Below are 20,265 nucleotides of genomic sequence, written 5' to 3' on the forward strand. Positions count from 1 at the left end.
CTAGACACTCTGATCTGTCTCGAAACTGGGAAAAGGTTTTTCAGCGTTTTCCTATGGGAGCTCTTGAATTAAGCGAAATTGATGTTCAATGTGGCAACGACGGAGCTCACTGCTCCTGCACTTGGGTTGGCGAGCCGGGAAGCGCGAAGTGATCGAATCAGTGCGCCGTACGAAGTGCAGACGAGAGGACTGTGTTCGGTCGACCCGATCCGGTAGCTTAACGTTCGCGTAATTTTCGACGTGCGTTCCAGAAAATTGAATTTTTTCTCGTCGAGCTCGGAATTTTTTTTACGTCACTTTTCACTCCGGCAGAAAATTTAAAAAGATTTCCCTGTAGGTACATAGGTGTTTAAGAATCTTCGCCCGCGAAAAATAGGTTCGATTTCACGGATGATAAAAACGTAAATAAGAAAGTGTGATTTTTTTTTTTTTTTTTTTTTTTTGAAAACTCGAAAAAAAGAATTAGACAACTTGGAGTACAGGGGTGGGTGAAAAATTTAGAGTGGTGTGTGTCAACAGTGGCACTCTTTTATATAAAATCGAGCCAGTGCAATTCGATTGAAAGTGATGGTGATCAGTGATTTTCTTAATAAGTGTGCATTTGGATAATAATGATACCAGGATAACTAATTACAAGGAGGATAAATCAAAAATACGAAAAAGACCATTTTGGAAAAATCGAAAAGGTGCGTAAAATTTCGAAATGCTTTTCTTTCGGATAATAAATACATGTATGAGTACATAATTTTGCTAATTCATTTTTCCTTGTGTTTCTTCGTCGAATCCTTAATCACTTGCAAAACCAAGAGTGAGCTCCTACTAATTTTGAAAAATGCAGTTTCCTCTTCGAATTGTATTGCATGCGAAAATTAAGGAAGCTTAGCCCTAACTCATTCCACCTAACTTAACTTATTTCGAAAAAATGATGAAAACATGAGAGAATAGGAGAAGTAGTGTTGAAAAGATGATCAAAAAAGGTGATGTACACCAACTGATTGCAGTGGACGCACGGGTCGTAAGACGGGATGTTGGAGCTTTTTAGCCAACGTGCGCCAGAAATTCAGCTTAAAGCTGATAAATCAATGCAGAGGGAAAAAGCTCACACACAAGCACAATTTTCCTTCAAAGAAAAGTCGATGGCCGAAAGAAGATGTCCTCTCAAGAAAAGAGGGATCTTCTCGGGAGAAAAACAATCAATAATCTTGAATGAGCAAATTAATATTGCAATTTTATAACTAACAATAAGTTCCTCCTATTGTTGGAACCATTCGGAACTTTGTGCCTTAATGGATAGGGAAAAAAGTAAATACCAAATCCAATATCTTAAGGATACGTCAATTTCTGGACTAAAGTTTCAGTTGCAATGTACAAAATATTCTTTACGGGAAAATTCCTTGAAGATCCATGTATTCTATGCAATCCCTAAGGCACTTTCATGGGAATCTCATGCGAAGGTGATTCGTAGTGCGTCTAGGAGTAATGCGTTTGAAATTGTTCAAAAATGATCTTGCAGTCTCGTTGAATACCTTAGGTATCTGCACAAGAGAAACTGAAACATTCAGAAGAAATGTGGTTTTTACCCTGGTTCATATTTTGTTTGAGGGAACTTGAGTAACTTAACCTTGAATAGGTATCGGCAGAATACTGGTGGGTCTCTGGTAGCAACGCGATAATGAGACGAAGGGGCTCCGTTTGCAACCCGCAGAACAGTGGTGTGGCGTGCTTTGCGATATATCGATCGATCTATCATTTAAACCTGTGGAAAAGGATCGATTATCAGGGTGTTCGCAACGAACACCTTAATAATCGATTCTTTACCATAGCTTCAAACGGGGAAACATCGATATGTATCGAAGCACGCCACGCCACTGCCGCAGAATGCCTCGATTTGGCCTTAGACACTGAGGTATACACATCGTAATAAAAACCGCCACTTGTGTACTTACGTCTCCAATCACGTGAAAAAGATACAGACGTCATTGACGCAACAGATGCATCTCACTGTCAGTTATTAGATAGGCTTAGGAGTGGAAATGGAATACCCTGTGACCCGTTGGCGAATGATGCAATCCGTTTTTCCTGCATAAATTCTCCCCCTTGCGGCACAGCCGAACGGCGCGGCGACCGCAAACATCCTCAACCCCATCCCCCATCTGAATGCGTCTAGTATGTCAACCGCTGGAATACTCATTTTTCCCACATTCATTTTTGCAAACTTGCTACGCACCGCACTTGGAAAAAAAAACGCCCCCGGTAACACGGAAATCCTCCTGTGTTTCAATGAGTTGAACTAATTTGTATCGAGCTCGCATGCCAGGGCTGTCTACTAGACCAGAATTTCCGGAAAGTCCGCAAATAGTACTGCTTTTGTAAGGGAGGTTCGTCAGTACTGAAAAATTGCGGAAATTCCGCAAGAAGGTCCGGAATTTTTTCCTTCATACCACGCGTGTTTTTTCAAACAGCCTGTAAAGAATGAAATCCACTGCACGTTGATTCTTGGAGTGGTATTTGCGTGCAAAATCGCGTTTGTGCACTTAGTTCATCTTTAAGCTACAAATAAAATTTTGTGTCCACGGCATTTTTGTCGCAATTCGAGCGAGCGTTTCAAATTTTCGAAATTTTTCTGAAATCGTCTACTAGAGGTACTGAAAAAGTAGAGAATTTCTCTGATGTGGAGGTACTGAATTTTTTAAGAATGTTCTGCAAAAGTACTGATTTCTGGTCAGCCTGTTTTAGTAGACGCCCTGCATGCACAGTTTACAATTTCAAACTTCCATACTTGCATTTTCAACCGGGCATACAAAGAGAACGAATTAAAAAGAAACAAACTAAAATTGAATCTGAAATCGGGAAATCTGATAATATTTTTTCTCCAATTTTTCAGGTACCTAATTTCATTCACGATCAGATCTAACTTTTCTGAAAATTTTAAGGGAAAATATTCATAACTCGCCTGAAAAATTAGCATTTTATCGGAGGAAATGTGACAACTTTCGAAAGTCCATACGGCGTTTTTCCTTAGCATGGCAGAGTAGTTGACTGTTTTACAGCCATCAATCTCTAAAATCACACTCATACAGCTCCTAAACGTCTATTAAATGACGGATTGCGCTCAGACCGAGCTTTAGAACTTTGTCTGCTCTCCGAGAGAGAAATACTATTTCCCTAGTTAGAGTGGTAGTATTTCGTATTTCCTCGGAAACTCTCGACGTGTTCGTGTTCGCTGCAGCAACTACATCTCCTAGTAAGTGGCGTGGCGTGAATTGCGATGTATCGATTGTTCTGCCATTTAAACCTATGGTAAAAAATCGATTAACAAGGTGTTCACCGCGAACACCTGTTTATTGATCCTTTTCCATGGGTTTAGATAGCATAACAATCGATATATCGCAAAGCACGCCACGCTACTGCTCCTAGTCAAGTACTCAAACTTGCGGGTAAAGCTCGTCGCTACGAAAAGTTGCAGTCTCATCAATCAAACTAGTCGCCGGTTACCGGTTACCAGTTGAGTGTATTTACGCTAATGTTCGGACTTCTGAACGGGGGTTCAGAAGTGAGGGTGCCCTAATTACTGACGTTGACGAACTGACTCGCCGGTGTAAAGCGTTCCTTCAGATTCAGAAGGGATTTGCGCCATAGGCGGGGCGTGCTTCGCGATATATCGATTGATCTACCGTTTAAACCTATTGAAAAGGATCGATAAACAGGGAGTTCTCAACGGACACTTTCGTAATCGATCCTTCATCATTGCTTCAAACGGAGAAATTTCAATAATCGATCATTCATGCGTCATGCCTCGCCACTAAACGCGAGGATACAGCCCGATACGGGTAGCTGGAGAAAGGCCATGTTCACGGGGCTGAAACGGCAATGTATATTTTTCACTGATCATAAAACGGGGTGACAAAGTTTCCTTGGATTTTAAAGCTTTCTAGCTCTTCATGGTTTTGAACTTGAAATTTTTCAAATTTTCCTGGACTTTACACGGACGTTCGGATTTTTGGGCATGGAAATGCTCTTCGTAAGAAAAGTTCAACTCGAAGTTTGAACTGCATCTGCAGAGCTTACTCATACAATTGGATACATTCAAAAGTTTAAGTAAAACGAGACAGTTATAGAGTTTACATGAAAATGTCTTGTCTTTATAAAGTCGAAAATTAAATTATTTTTCGTGTTATGCGTGTTAAAATGTTTTCCCTGAAGCGGATGAAAAAGAAAAAGGAGAGGAAGGTAGAGAATATGAAGATTTTAGTTATCAGAAAATTAGTGTGCAGGAGCACTGCAGATAAATTTTTCTAGTACAGTAACGTACTCCAGCGGAAAAAATAAGATAGAACAGTGCGACTGATTTTCTTGTAACTAGTCTGGATAAAAGTTTGGTCATGTGAACCGAGCGTCCTGTCTTTTATACAGCCCTAGATATTTGATACACCGAACCAAACTAACCAGAAGACGTGCGATTCGTGCAACTGAACTCCTCGCAATAATTTTCAGTTATTTCGAAAGTTCAGTCAACTGGCCGATAGTTTTCCAAATCGATGGCCCGTCCAGATGCAAATCAATCAATTCTGACGGTAATCAATGAACCGCATTTCAGTCATTACAACCCAATTTTTTTCCCCGAGCACAAGCTAATTTTTTGAGCTTGTTTCTCGAACCCACGAAACATTTCAATTTCGGACACTAGAGTGTTCTACATACACCAACCCTCATTCCAATTAAAACTGAGGGGAAAGAACAGACGACAAATCACTACCAGCAGCATCGCACTTTAAGGAACAATCATCGAAATCATTTGGGGGCGAAATCTCATTGACGGTGCTACGTGGGAAGGATCCGTTTTTTTCGGTATGGGGGGGGGGGAGAGTAGTCCGCGGCGTGGGGGGGGGGGGGGGATAATTTTGAATAGGACCGGCGCAGTGCCGCGGGTCGCACTCTGCAGTTATGATAATGGAGACAATGATAGGACAAACGGGCAGGCGGATTAAGAGCGGAGCACCGAAGGAAGTAAGTAATCAAACCCAATCCCAGGGACAATTCCTGAGTCAACGACGATGAACCCCCCCCCCCCCCCCCAAATCACGCTGGGCCATGAATTCATTGCACTTGTATACTCGGTTTTTACGGAGTCGGTGTACCTATTGTACTAATTGTACACTACGGCCGGTTATCGGATACAATTCGAGATAAAAATGCGTAATAGATCGTTAGGACCCTCGTTATTTCCGGTAAGTACTTTTCTGCCTTGATAGCGAAGAGAGCACTAAGTGCATGCTGGAATGAACTTCGAGACACATAAAAGCATGTGATAATCATGGCTCATACAGGAATGCACATACTGCTCTCTTCGCTGTCACGGCAGTTTTCCCGAGCGGTGTATTCTAGCAGTCAAAATCATAGTTCAACGCACGCGGCTGATGTGAGCACGGATACGTAAATTGTTACAAGGGGGCTACGCAACGCCCCCTGGCCACCACGCGGCCCAACCCTCAGGGGTTGCACCGATTTTGAGCGTTCATTACTCTTCTTTAAAAGAACTCCTTCTTGTATGGATATTTTTCCTCGCGAGAATAACAAGTACAGTGAGAGATGCACGGAGAAAAAAACCACGGTTATTCGACGGTTACCACGGTAATAATGTCACACGGGATTCCACGGTAGTGGAACCGTGGATTTTGGTAATATTATTGATGAGCACAGTAGCATAACCATGCTCATAATAGTATGTCTGTGCCCTGCCCATAGTAATATTACGGTGAACACGGTCATATCACCGCGCTCATCGTTACAAGAATCAAAATCCTAGGTTCTACCACCGTGGAATCCCGTGTGACATTACTACCGTTGTGACGGTAGAATAACTGTGTTTTTTTTCTCGGTGTGATGGGTCATTAAACCTTGTGTTTTTTATTTAATCATCTGAAATTGACAAATCAGTAGATTACTGGTGGTATATTGCGCATTTTCGGAGCCAAAATCTCGGACAAGCCCGTTTTTGAAAAGTTCAAAAACTAAAATGAATTTTAAATGCGCCAGAAAGGCTGACTCATTATGGACGTGATGTAATGCGGCAGACAAATCGCTGTCTCCTCTCATTTTCCACTCATGTTTCTTAAAATAAATCGTATTTTAATGTGAAATTGATAACATGAATGAGATTTAGGTCTTTGATTCTGAAGATATAGCTCCACCTTTCCTAATGTTTTCATATACGAGGAGTGGAAAGACACTTGACGGAAGTCGTAGAAACCCGTTCTCGTTCCTGAATCTTGTTTGGTGCCGAATGACATCATTCGGTTCGGCGCAAAACCGGGGCGTTTAAAATTTGCGGTTTTTGAACTGTATACTTCTTATTTTCGTGCTTTAATGTGCGCATCGTGTTCTACACGTCATTTACCTATGGAAAAATATATTCGCAAGTCAAACTTCGCTCGTAGTTTGGTGACCAATTGTCAGCAATTGGTAACACATCCCCTTTTCTCCAAAACTGCCGTCACTTTTGGACCTTAAGCAGCCTCCATAGGGCTGCGGGGCTCAGTATCCATACTCCTCTTACGAGGGTATTGTATAATGCAGTGCTAAAGGAAAACGCCGTATAAACATTCGATTGTTGCCAAATTTCTCACGGTAAAAAAAGTATTTGGAAAGAAAGTTATGCTTATTTTTCCTTGAAATTTTTAGATATTTCAGATTGAATTGTCTACAAAATTCGAAGAAAAATATTTAAAACTTTCCTAATATATTCGTGTTTATCAAAAGAAACTGGGCAACGCCTGAAGGTTTATACAGCGTTTAACTGAGCACAACAGTTCTGCTAACTTCGGTCTCTTCAATCAATAACCGGCAATCTGACGTTACCCTAAGGCTTGAAATTCAGTGACTCCCAACGATTAATTTTTTCTTGATTTAAAAAGCTCACTCGATAAAAATAAACTACGGCCGTGGAAGCTGCACTTACGGGTTGTGTAGACATACCGTCCGCGTCCTGGGCGTAGCACCCGGATCAACCAAAGTTACAGCTCCAGCACCCGGTACAGACAGACGGTATGTCTACTCTATATAGCTCGTAACTTTGTTTCTAGTATTATTGGGATTCAACCACTGTGCGAGGAAAAGTTCTATATTTTTACAGAAAGCCAGAGTCCTATCACTACGTGAACGGTGAAAGGCCGTCCTGGGGAAACAAAGCCGCCTTTGAGATCGACAGAAAAGGGCTGAAAGAGCGAGAGGGGGGGGGAGGCGGCAAAAGGGAGGAAAGCGAGGCGTCTAGCCCTGAGTTAATCGAATCCGATGGCTGGAGCATCGGACGCTTGGATAAATAGATTTTGGAAAAGAAAATGAGACATAAAGCTCAGCCTCTGTCGCTCTCAGATACTTCATCGCCTGGAAAAAGCCAGGAGCGCGGTGCCCTCCAATCCTGCCCGGCTCTTTTTACGTCTCTGTACGGTCCTTTTTAGTGACACAATTTCTTCCTTCATCATCCCCGGCCTGGATTATTCTCCTTTTTCAGGCGTTGATGAAATGGGTCAGTTTGGACCTCTTGTTAAGATTCGCATTCTTCAGTCTTGGAGCTTTGCAAAATATAAAATCTTTTCAAACCCAACATCTCAATGTGAACACGAAGACCCAGTGGCGGATCCGGGGGGGGAGGGGGGGCATGGTGCCATGGATCTCCCCTCGGGCCAAAAAAAGGGGGAAAGAAGGGAAAAGGAGGAAACGGGGGAAAATTGAATGCCTCTAAAAATTTACTGAAATGGTGTCAAGACAGGACTTCAGAGCTATCCAAGTTTACTAAACCAAAGGTTACTCAGTATCGTAGAAATAAATGAGCCATTAACCAAAATAAAATTTCTCTAACAGAGGTATTATTCAGCAATTTTCAAGTTTCAAATAATGCACAAATTCTATGCTAAAACTACTTAACTACATAAAGTTCAAACTGGGAGGGGCTATTTCTATGAAAATTTTCCAGAGGAGATCCACCGAACCCTCCTTACTCATGGGGGTGTCCCGTCCCCCCAGATCTCCTTTCAACATCAGAAAAAGCCCCCTTCCGTCCAACTAACTCCAGATCCACCACTGCAAAGACCACAATGAATTAAACCTTGCTTCCTTACGATGGGTCAGTTGCACTATAGTTACGGAATTGTGTATTTATGATTTCAGATTTTTTTTTAAGTCACAGGATTTCTCCGGGTATTAGGAACCCAAGATGAGTCGAGGACTAGAGTCTTGGGCCCTTTCCTTTCCCTAACCATTAAGATTTTGAAAAATAAAAATCCATGAAACTGAAAAGAAAAATAAGAGAAAAAAAAAGTCAAACCTAAAATTCTGGTTCTACCCCGACTTGTTGGATGATATGGACGTTTCCAATTGATAGTAGTAGTAACGGAACATTTGGGTTAGTAGCCTAATTTATTGGGATACCACCGCTATTAATTGCGGTAGTGCCACGATTAATTGGTCATATCCATATCATTTGACACCTTCGTGCTCTTTTTTCCGTGCCTGGGGCAGATTTTTCAAAAAATTCCTTGCAGCTAGAATTGTTGTTTTAATAAAAGGCTCGCAGCATTTTAAATATAATTTACTAAAAAAGCTACGAGTAAGAAGTAGTTTAAGCAAAAGGAGTCAATGATTCAAGCAACTTGTCACCATAGCTTGGAACTTTTTATCAACTTCTCTCTTGTGGCTGGAAGCCTTTCGTTCAAGTTGCGAGGCCTTTTCGACCACAGTGCGTAGATTCGCAGGTTGCATGCTTTTGAAGCCTCGTCTGGAATCACGTGAACTTCTCTGCTTGAGTCTGCTTTTAATTCGTTGCGAGAGAAACGGATCACGTTTTAGCAAACGTAAAGATTAAACTCCATTCAGAGACCTCTCGATTCGCATCCGACCGCATTCTCTTTGCCATTCCCATGTCCCTTCCAGATGCAATCAGTAAATTGCGTCATCGAGCCACTGCATTGAAGGAGCGGGGATAAAAAGAGCGGTAAAAGAGAAAAAAATTAAATGGAGACGACCAACAAAACCGACGTCTCGGCAATTCCTGTAATTTGCGGGAGCTTCATGACTCAAAGAAGGGAAAATATTTACGGCTACGGTAAGGATGAAAAGGGGATAATGTCTACGTTTGGAATATTTTGGAAATCAAACAAATTTTCGAATGTTTTCTAGCTTTGGATGAGTGTGCTTAAAATAAAGTAAACATTACATGCGCACTTAAGCTGTTTTATCAAAAAGTTCAAAGAATGACTTGCTTGCTGTTTTTTATAAAAAATGTTACTTTATTTTAGCCATTAATTTTTGAGTGCTCCGAAAGAATCAATGAGCTAGCCAAAAAAAAAAGCAAATATATACATCAACTAATGTTCATAGTGCGATGGGAGAAAACTTAAAAAATAGACACTAAAAAAGCAGCCCGAAGCAAATATACCAATACAAAAAATCTAAATAAGACTACCGTACAGCTAAAATATACAATTAAACAAACGGAGAAATATATAAACAAAATTTTGATCAAAAATGTGTTTTTTATTTTGTTTAAGCTTTGCCTAGTTACCCTGTTTCTGCACGGTTATTTCTGCTCCTAGCAAGGGATATACTTTTCTTCAATTAAAAGATATCGATTTCATCTTCCCACATCAAAATATGCCAGCGGCAAGTAACATAAATTACGTACGTCATCATTCGGAAAAAAAGTTGAAAAAATCGTTCGGTTTTGATCTCCGGGTTTGTTGATACCCGGTTGAAGAATGAGCTCTGAGCTCATTTTAGATTTTAAATTGAAAATTCATCCTCAATTTCGTCCCGACAATTTTAACGTGGCATGGTGTGACTCGGCGTAAACTTGCTCCAACTCCAACATGCAAAAAGTTGAGAGTCAAAGCGTGTACTTGTGGAACCGTCGACGCAGTGGATCGACTCAAGTTCGCATAGTTGAAAGGTAAAAGATGCAAACAAGTAATTGAGCAAACAAATTAGAATACCCTTTGCCAGATGAGTCGATATTCTCTACGCAGAGAAGTTTAAACTAACGTATTTGTGCTAAAAGGAGCTATGTCGCACGCCAACCCAATTCTTAAAGTACCTTTTAGCATCAAAACGTCCAAATATTGTTCGGAACTTTTGCGAAACGGTTGCCTCCGACTAGCGCACAGTGGATCGAGTTCATTAGAAAGGTCGGACATCCAATTTTTGACTAAAACTGCACATTTTGATGTTTATTCCGTCACATTTTAAATTTTAAGGTGCGTGCCTCCAGAAGAAAATTTTACGAGGAAACCAATGGAACCACTTTTAGAACATCAAAATTTTGTATGAACGGAGTTATGAGCTTTTAAAGTTTACAAATTTTGTCCGAGCTTTCCCACCGATACGATCCACTGTGTGAAGTGGCGAGGATACGTCAAAGTAATTAGTGCCGAGAGGTGACGAAGTGAAGAACAAATAGTGATGCGCTCGGAACATAGTTCTTGTTTGCTTTTGATGAGATGGAGTCACAAAAAGTGAGCTGGCGCAAAATCGAGGGTTGAACACACGGGAAGGATGCAAAGTGACATGAATTAAAAAACGGATGACACACGGGGAAATTATGTTACCACTTCCGACATGAATTTTTCACGCGGTGCAAAAACGGAGGAAAATTACACCGCCTTGAAAGAGTTGAAGGGGAAGAATGGGAGCAAAAGGGAGCTTTTGATGTTGCCGATCTCAAAAGAAAACTTTTTAGTTTTGTTAGGTAAATCTATACAGTTTTTGCTGCTTAAAAAAATTTTTGAGTTCTATTCAAAATATTTTCAGAAAATTTGATCTATTGTGATATAAAGTTACTTGATCAAACAAGGAGGAATTTAAGACATGGTTAAACAAGGCTAAAACATTAAAAAACACTAAAAGGCAGGACGTTTCGAGCTGTTATACTAGCTCATTTTTAGCTGCAAAAACAAGAAAAATAAATAGAGAATTGAGTGGCGACTTGACCTCAGCCATTATCACGTAACCACTCTAATTCAGTTACTTGATACTGGGGTATATTATCAAATTTTGCAGTCAAATTATTCAAAAATTAAGTCTTACGTGCGATGAGGAGAACTTCATTGATTGATACCACGAATTTAACATCTTCGCGTTTATCTGCCTTTCATTTGGGTGTACTTTGGCGTATTCAATTGAAAATAATATTTTCGAATAAGTATTTAGTTTGCAGATCCATCCTCTTGCAAACAGTCCAGTTTAAAGTTAGACTCAAACAACGTCATTTGTGAAAAATCACGTCGATTTCACGAAATCGCGGCGATTTCCCGCCCAGAGCCATTAGAAACATCACCGTTTTAACATTTCTGAGTAAAAAATGAATATCGATCCAAGAGGGCTAAGAACTTTCTGCATCCCTGCCGGAAACTCAAGCAAAATCCACTGGATGCAGTAGGATGCGCAGCTCTGACCCTCATCAAGGATTCGTTTATCTTGGGCTCGGATCTTTGCCCGATCTGGTTTCCTCATTTGCGGATCGGAGCGCGGTCGACAGTCCGACAGACAGCGAGACGTAGACACGGCTTAATTATTTATGTGTAATTTACGTAAGTACGTGTTAAGCGCTGCGCTGCGCCGCCGAAGACGCGGGATGCAACGCACGCGTCAATCGCACTGGAAGACGGACGCGTCGTCGTCTGGCTTCAACTACCAACTCGTTCGCATCAAGGATGAATCCGATGATGATGATAATAATAGCCGGCATCCGCATAGTCCAGATGTCGACCGATCACTCTCGCTCTTCTATTAGCTTTCCCGGTTTCCCACTCTTATCACTCTTTGTTCTTCCTTGACCAAGGTCGATGTTGAGTTTGCAACATGATACCTGGAGCAGGATATTCGTCCCGGGACTATGAAGTATGGAGAGGATTTACTTTTCACTTTATACTTTTACACTTTTCACAACACTACTTCTCAAGTTTCAACTATTTTCTCTTTAAAAATACTCAGGTATTTCTTGATTTGATGCTTCAAATATTTATTTTTCCCATCACATTTGAACTTATTTCATTCGCCTTGCCACATAGAGGGAGCCATACAATCGTTAGCTTACAGTCCACTTTTCGGCAATAAAACTATCCAACCTAGTGAGACTTTCTATTGCCTGGAATTTAGGTTGCGGGTGAATTCTGAAAGCGTTAAAGTCACTTCTTCGCGTCCGTACTTCAAGAAAGCGTGGCATTTCACGATGATACCACTATTCAACCTCGTGGGGAGTCCGTGTTGCCTACACTAAAAGTTGAAGGCGACCTGCCATGGCGTGAAAGTCACCTCTTACGGTTCGGCTAAAAGCTTTTTTGTGGATACGTCGAGTAAACGTGCCATTACACAATGATACCACTATTCGACCACGGGGGCGCTCGGCTTGCCTACACCGAAAATTGCAGGCGAACTGGCATGGCGTGAAAGTCACCTTTCCCGCTCCGGCTAAAGGCTAAGCGTGCCATTTAACGATGATACCACTATTCGACCACGAGGGCGCTCGGCTTGCCTACACCGAAAATTGCAGGCGAACTGCCGATGCGCTAGAATCATCTCTCCACGTTCGATAAAAGGATATGTTTTAGTGATAAGAACAAACGTGACATTAATGGTGATGCCACTATTGGGCCAAGTATAACCTAAGTAATACCCGCATCGAAAATTGAATGTTAGGTGACAATACAATAATTATTATATTTTGGGTATGTTTTTTTATTCAGCGTTATATCTCACGGTGATATGATTATTCGGTCACACCTGGGAGCTTTTATTGCATTGTGATTGTGAAGCCTCAGCATCCTTTTCAAAAATACACACCACAGGTGAGCATTTCGTAAGAGGAGCCTTTCCATCCAGCTCTTGCGCTTTAGGATGCTACACAATATTCAACATGCCTGACGCTTTCGCGCGTAAATCGAAAGGAAAGTCGTCAGTGATCTTCATCAACGAAAAAAAAAATTATAAATATCAATACGCCGGTTGATAAAATCCTGCATCATCACATATGTTTTGGCGGGTTGGCGTCGGCCCTGTTGAACCATGTTATTGCGTAGCACCCTGGCGCGCAAGGGTTGGACGGAACGACACCTCTTACGAAATGTTCACCTGTGCCAAAGTACCATTTTTGAAGCGGGAATAAAATGCATATATCTTACGCAGATTTTGAAGTTAGGAGTGTATTTTAGACTTCGCTATCGTGACTTTTAAGCCATTTCCTACAAGAAACCACTCCTTTTTTTGCTCTGGCTGAAGTTTGCAAAAGGCCAATTTATGGACTTGTCCCTTGACGTTTTAGGTTACAGGGTTGCCGCAAAATTTAGAAAATGAAATTCCCTGACATTTCCCTCATATTCCTGACACATTTGAGTAGAATTCCCTGATAATTGAACATATGCCATGAGACCAAAAAGAAATAAGTTAAGGTTCAGGTTTTCAGGTAAAATTTGTTGTTCTCAACGTCAAATGCATTCTAGAATGCTAATCATGGTGAATTAACCATTTTCCCTTGACAATTTCGTCATTTTCACTGACTTTTTAAAATATTCCCTGACTATGGCAACCCGGGAAGAATCTAAAATGTGATAAAAGACAATATTTCAGCACTGGAAGGGCCATAAAATCTGGGAAGTTTGAGGTTTGCGTTTAGATTGGCATCACTGACGAGGCTACGAGCCCGCAAGTGATTGGCTCGCCAAACAGCGCGACAAACACTCCACTCCATTCGACAACTTGGCCGCGGCCGGCCTGGGACGTTTGCACACAAGCAATGTTTGACTTCAATTTAACTCGCTCCGTGAATGCGCCCATTCGCTTTGCTGACTTAAAAACTTCTTTCCTTTTTTTTCTTCTTTTTTGCTCAGACTCGCTGCTTTGGTCTCTGTACACGGTTGATATACGCTCTTTCTATAGGGCCGCGGAGATATCTCAGTTCTGCGACATCAAAGCTCTTTGATTTGTCACCGGTCACGTAAAGTGCAATTTTGCCATTTTTTTAGGATTGCCTACGAATCCAGGCATCATAATTCAGAGAAACCACAAATAATGATACGAAAATATAGTTTTCATGATAAAGTAAAAGAAGAGGAAGAAAAAATATTAAAAGAGGGAACAAAATCACAAAGTGTCGGTTTACAGTGTGAGCAATTAAATAAAGTAATGATAATGGTATTCAGATGTCATTGAAAATAGTGCTAAAACAACAATTTCGAAGATAAGCAAAACTATTCTAAAACTTTTTTACGTTGGACATTAAAAATTTAATATATTTCTTTTTTTATTGAGTGGTGTGTAGGTGTCATATGATTGCAATATTATCGGAATTTCATTGCAAAAATGCAATAAAATCGTGATTTCATCGACGGCGTTTATTGCAATATTATCGAACGAAAATCGAGATAAATTGAGATAAAATTTCGATTTTATCGAACACGATTTTCAAGAGATAAAATTGCGACAAGATTGAGAGTAATCGCTCCAATATTGATGATCCTGGCGATTTTATCCCCAACAATTCGCGAAAAAATCGCAACTTAATTTCAAACTATCGCGATTTTTCCGTTGAAAAATCCTACATGGGGAGTGTTGGATCCAAGTAAAATACACGTGGTTCTAACCACGCAAAAAAGAAGCACTGAAAGCGGCAACAAAGAACAGAAAGCACCATTGCGAGTTCATGCACCCGAGGTTCGGGATTCGTCATCGCTTTTAAAGCAAGGCGTGCGAATTTGCGTTTTTTTTCCGCGGAAACGTGCGTTGGGCTGAAGACGCGACGCCACGCGGCCCGTGAAATGAGACGCCCGCGGCCGTGCCCATGAGCGTCCAGTATCACTCCAAGATATTCAAGAATAATATGAAACCGCTTATCATAGAGTAACAAAGACTGCACTCACGCGGTTGTCACGGACGAGACGCGGGACCTGAGGACGATTTAAAATGGATAGAGGGTGGCGAGAAAAATAACGAAGCGAAATGAAAACTAAGGAAAGCAAAGAGTGTGAATATTATACACGAGAAAAAAACTTCGTGCCTGGGACCCGAAGTTTAGGTCATATGGATCTCTGAAGTTTTCGGATTGAGCATTCGAACACTTAAGGTCCAGCTGCTAAAGTTTGGCTCACACATATGAAACTTCAATTCTTACGTCTGAAGTACTTCGGTTTTCACATCCGAAGAACTTCGGTTCTCACATCCGAAAAACTTTGGTTCTCACATCTGAAGTGTTTTAGATGTAAGAACTGAAGTTTCAGATGTATAATCCGAACCTCGACAGCTAGACCTTAAGTGTTCAGATGCTCAATCTGAAAACTTCAGAGATCCATATGACCTAAACTTCGGGTCCCACGCACGAGGTTTTTTTCTCCGTGTAAAGTTGGAATTTTTAGCCAACGTGCGTTAAAATCCAGAAAACAGGTTACCTCAATTCAGAGGGAAAAAGCTCATTTGAGCACAATTTTCCCTCCAAGAGATACGCTGTTTGTACTGTGAATATTCTTGGGATTAACAGTTCAGCTTCGATTGGATCGAGTTGAACCGAGTTAGACCAAGAACATGGACACGCTCAAGAAAGCATCTTCCTAATTGAAAAGCGCTAAGCAGAAAGGAATCAAGCCACATCAGCTATTGCCAAATTTAATCGGGCAATTTGATGTTTTACATGAAAACGGTTGTACTGATTTTTCTGCAAATTTCAGTGAATTTTCTTCCTGGTACGAAGCAAATTCCTTAAAATTTACAAAAGAATCCGCAGAAAAGTTCACTTGTAAACAATTGAATTTCCCAGTTTTTGGCAATTGCTGGTGTCGATTAGTTCCTTTCTGCTAAACGTGGTCCATTTGTACAGGGGAATCGATTGTAAATCTTGATAAAAATTGAAAATTTGGTTCTTTCCTGATAAACTTACTTTGATTGCAGCGCAATATGAGAAACTTCATGCGGACTCGTCTTACCTCGAGACATTGCATACTCCTACAGTCAGTTTTCTGTTACAAAAAGTTACCATTTTAAATGTTAACTACGCGAAATGTGCGCCAAAAGAGTAGCATTGTTACTATGATTCAAGTTCGACAGGCTTACAGATAATACGTAATGACACTATTACGTTAAGGAAAATACTCGACGGCACGTACGCTGCGCAATATGGACAGAAAACGAGAGATAAAATTTGGAAAAATACAATCGGAAAGCTTGGTAAAACAAACTCACGCAAAACTTAGTTAGGCAATCCCGAATGATTTCATTTCATTTGTGAGAGCGTTCAGAAACTAATCACCCCGTACAACGCTCAATCTTGGTCCGCCCAATTCTCAAACTCGCTCTTCAAACGAACGTGACACAGTCATAGCTAGGTTATCACACTTCCTCATCCTCCCGCTTAAAATCGATCGCTTCCTTCCGATGCTTATCGGCGCGGAAACAAGCTAATTGAACGTAATGACATGACAAGTTTCACTTTTTGTCACTTGATTACTATGTCTTTCAAAATGAAGAATTTTGCACGAACAAATTTTTTGCTGCATCTCAGAGTGCTCGATGAGCTGCGTTCGCAGTATTTTCCACAATTTTTTTTTAGACATGGGAAATTTCGGGCGATATTTTCCATTTTGGTCATTTGGTCATATTCCTCCTCCTAAATTGTTTATTTCAGAAACCAAGGATATTTTCATGCTCAGCTCACGCCGTAGTTTCTTCTTAAGTATGAAATCCACAAAATTCCTGACACATGCAAATTCTCCGGCTGCTGCAAGTACGACCAGCACAGAAAAAAAGTGTTAGGTCTGTATTATCCCCTAAAATTGTGGTACTACCCTTATTTGTTGGATTATATGAACAATTTCAATTACTTGTGGTAGTACCGCAATATTTGGGTAAGTAACCTAATTTACTGGGGTACTGACCCAATTAATTGGGGCACTACCACGATTAATTAGAAAATCCAATTTCATCCAACGACCCCTCTCTCTTTTTTTCTGTGAGGCTCACTGGTGATTCACAAAAAGTACAAAAATATGAAACTTAAAATAAAAAGCGGCAAAAAAAAATTGGGGTATGCTCACATTCTAAATTACGTCACTCGCTGCAACTTTAACCGTTTGAAAACTACGACTAAGAGAAGACTCCCAGTATTTGAAAGTGAGCTTTGAAAGCTCTGCAGCAGGATACAGATACAAGCTCGAAATATATACCGGTACACTTTTGGACGAAGGCGACAACGAAACAAAATTTGCCAAGGCTAGCAGTGTCCATAATGCAAGTTATTATGCGGCACACGGCAGCGGCATGCGCAAACGCACAAGCAAGACAGCTATGCTAAGGAAAAACGCCGTAAGAACATTCCAGAGTTGCCAAATTTCCTCCAATAAAATACTTATTTTTGAGGGGAGTTATGCATATTTCCTCTGGGAGTTTTCAAATAATTTAGAATAAATTGCGAGCAAAATTGTCTGAAAAATCGGCGGGAAAATGTCCACAGGTTTCCGGGAAAATTCGTATTTTATCGAAGGAAATTTGGCGACGTCTGAAGGCTGATAAGGCGTTTTTCATTCGCCCGGTGGAGGAGGGCCTCTCTTGAGTCAGCCGTCAGCCTCATGGCCTGTTTACTCTTCGGTGTTTACTCTAAGTTCTCTTCCCCTCTCTTTGTCGCATACTTTCGTGCCCCCTGCTCCCCCGACGTTGCTTTTCGTTTATTTTACGAGTTTCCAATACCTGGTTAGAAGATCTCTTCCGTTGCCAAACTGAAAGAAAGTCTTAAAGTAAATGTCGGCATTTGACGGAGGCAGGGTAATATTTCCCTTCAATTTAATAGGTATGCAAAATACGCGTTTAAAAGTTGGAAAAGTGGTATCAGACGGGGCAGCTCTTATTGCGTATCCATGGTGAAACTCCCAAACCACGTATCTCAGTTTGCGACGTTGCAGACTTCCTGTCGTAGTTTATTTTGAAAATAGAGAGCTACTCAACGTCAATTCTTAGAAACTTCCGTGATTCCGTTTCTTCTACCTGTGAGGCAAATTCTGAGCCAACTTTAAGGACTGATTTTGATTTGTTTTCCTGTACAAAAATAATATGGAAGCGGAGATTTTTACACACCGCAAACGAGATACACGATTTGAGAGATTCATCGTCGATATTGACTGGACGTAATAAGTAACAGCGAGGACCTATCAAAAAGTCCATTTTGAAAAAACAAGAAAAAGAAAAAAGAGAAAACCGCGATTCTACCGATTCACTACAACTAGAGTAAATTTTGTTTTTGAAACTTTCTTTGTAGATAGCTTCCAACTCATCAATAAACGCTCTTAAGTGAATGGAAAAACCTAACGAACCAGTACCAGCTGCTTTTACTAGACAATTTTTACTGCAAGGGCTGTAAGAAAGCATAGCGCATAGCTCACGTAGGAAGCGTTTTCAGGCACACATGTATTGGAGAAAAAGTAACATTTTGAGCCGAAAAATCGATTCCAAAAGTTAAGTGCGCCAACTTCCGGACACCCTGTATCGTCACTGAGCTGACAAAAGAACGTAACTACATATATAGAGATAAGCCCGGGAAATCGTCGAGTTAAGAGGACTTCAAAAAAAAAATTTAAAAGTTAGAAAACGGCTTAATGGTCCTCAGAAGGTCACCCTCTGTTCTCACCCCATTGTTCGCACCCTCTCAAAAAGCCATGAAACCATAGTGACCACTGAGGACCATAGTAAGCTGTTTTCTAACTTTTCAATTTTTTTTTAGCGCAAACTGGCAGCGAGGCCTCGGGGGAAACAATCGACATATCGTGGCCCTCCTGACATAAGAACGTAACTGCTCCTCGCGATGAACCCTATCGTCCTCATAACTCGATGATTTCCCGGGCTCATCTCTATGTGTGGTTACGCCCTTTGGTGAGCCCGGCGAAGATATATTGCCGGCGCTTCGTACTGCGCGTTGCTCTTGCTAAAGGTGTGAATCGGGACCGGGAGTGCATGGGGCATGGGGCATCCGAGTTGCCTGGAGAGCAGAGGGCAGGGAGCAAAGAGAGGCGGAGATATGGCCCCGGACACAATGGAGAGGTTGAACCGACAGGAATGACACGTGTGCTTGTGTATACGCACTTCTGGCCGATATCAAAATGTATAGGAGCACTCCCTCAAATTCCACCATTCGGCATCGAGTCGGTTACCGAGTCGGTGAAGACTTTAAAAGCGAGAAGCTTAGTGATATGAGTGCAGCACGACGTGGGTAAAGGCCCCTGCTTTTTTGCAGAAAATGAGCAGTACCTGGCTCACGAATTTACGTAAACTAAGGGACGTCCACGTACAATAGGCTGATTGTTAAATTGATAGACAAACACTTAGACAAAGAAGACAAAATGGATTTCGAGGGATTCTATTGGTAGAAGTGGGTGGTTGCAAAGAAAGGTAACAGACTAACCAACGGTAACCCACGATAGTCCCTAGTTAATCCATAATTTTCTGTCTGAGCCTAAAGAACCACCCATTTGAACCAATAGGATCGCTCCATACTACCAATGTCTTCTTAGTCTATCGCTTTCCCTATCAATTTCAATAATCAGCCGGCTGGCTGGTCCGGAATCCACTCATGCTGCGTGAGACATTAACACAATGCGTGACGATTCAAATTTTCCGTCCCCCCCCCCCCCCCCCCCCCAAAAAAAAAGAGCTCAAGGTTACTTGGCATCAAGATCTTAAATTTCGGTTTCGAATTGCTCGTATACTTTCATAAGTATTGAATATCAAAAAGAGTAGGAAGCCTTGTAAAACCTGAGTCAGCTAGATACTTAATGTATGGCAACTCTTTATGATCGACTTAATTTACGTTGGTTTAAAGGGATTTTTTGAGCACGACAGGGGTGAATTAAACAGGTGCCACTATAAACTTTACGTAATTCAATGTAAACTTTATCTATTTACGTGATATAAACTAAAAATGGTAAAATAAATATTACAAATGCAAGTTTCGGTTACCACATTTTGAGTGAATTTGGATGAGGGAACATGATTGGATTGCATTTTGCAAAAAAGAAACAGGAGTATCCCAATGTCGCTAAGATTGTTCACTTTGCAAAAATAAATAGATCGTCTGAACAAATTCTATCTTAACTCCCATTAAACTATGAATTAAAGACGCTAATTACCCTTGTAAATTTACTTGTTTTCACGATTTCAGTAATTTTTTGCGAAGAATGTAAGTTGCACAATCATAGTAACCCTGGAATACTCCTGGTTCCCTTTTGCAAATTCAATCCATTCACCCTA

General features: G+C 41.0%; 2 protein-coding genes across 3 annotated transcripts in view; one reads left to right on the plus strand and one right to left on the minus strand.

Moving 5' to 3' along the window:
* The window catches only part of hiw (MYC binding protein highwire), a 315,026-nt gene that overhangs the window by 225,216 nt on the left and 69,545 nt on the right, over positions 1 to 20,265 (minus strand). The gene's annotated exons all lie outside the window — the stretch shown is intronic.
* LOC109034487 (uncharacterized) overlaps positions 143 to 20,265 on the plus strand; it is a 59,211-nt gene continuing 39,088 nt past the window's right edge. The window contains 1 exon segment of the mRNA XM_019047684.2: positions 143 to 686. The gene's annotated coding sequence lies outside the window, so the exon portion shown is untranslated.

This window comes from Bemisia tabaci, chromosome 3 (assembly GCF_918797505.1).
Source record: "Bemisia tabaci chromosome 3, PGI_BMITA_v3".
NCBI lineage: Eukaryota > Metazoa > Arthropoda > Insecta > Hemiptera > Aleyrodidae > Bemisia > Bemisia tabaci.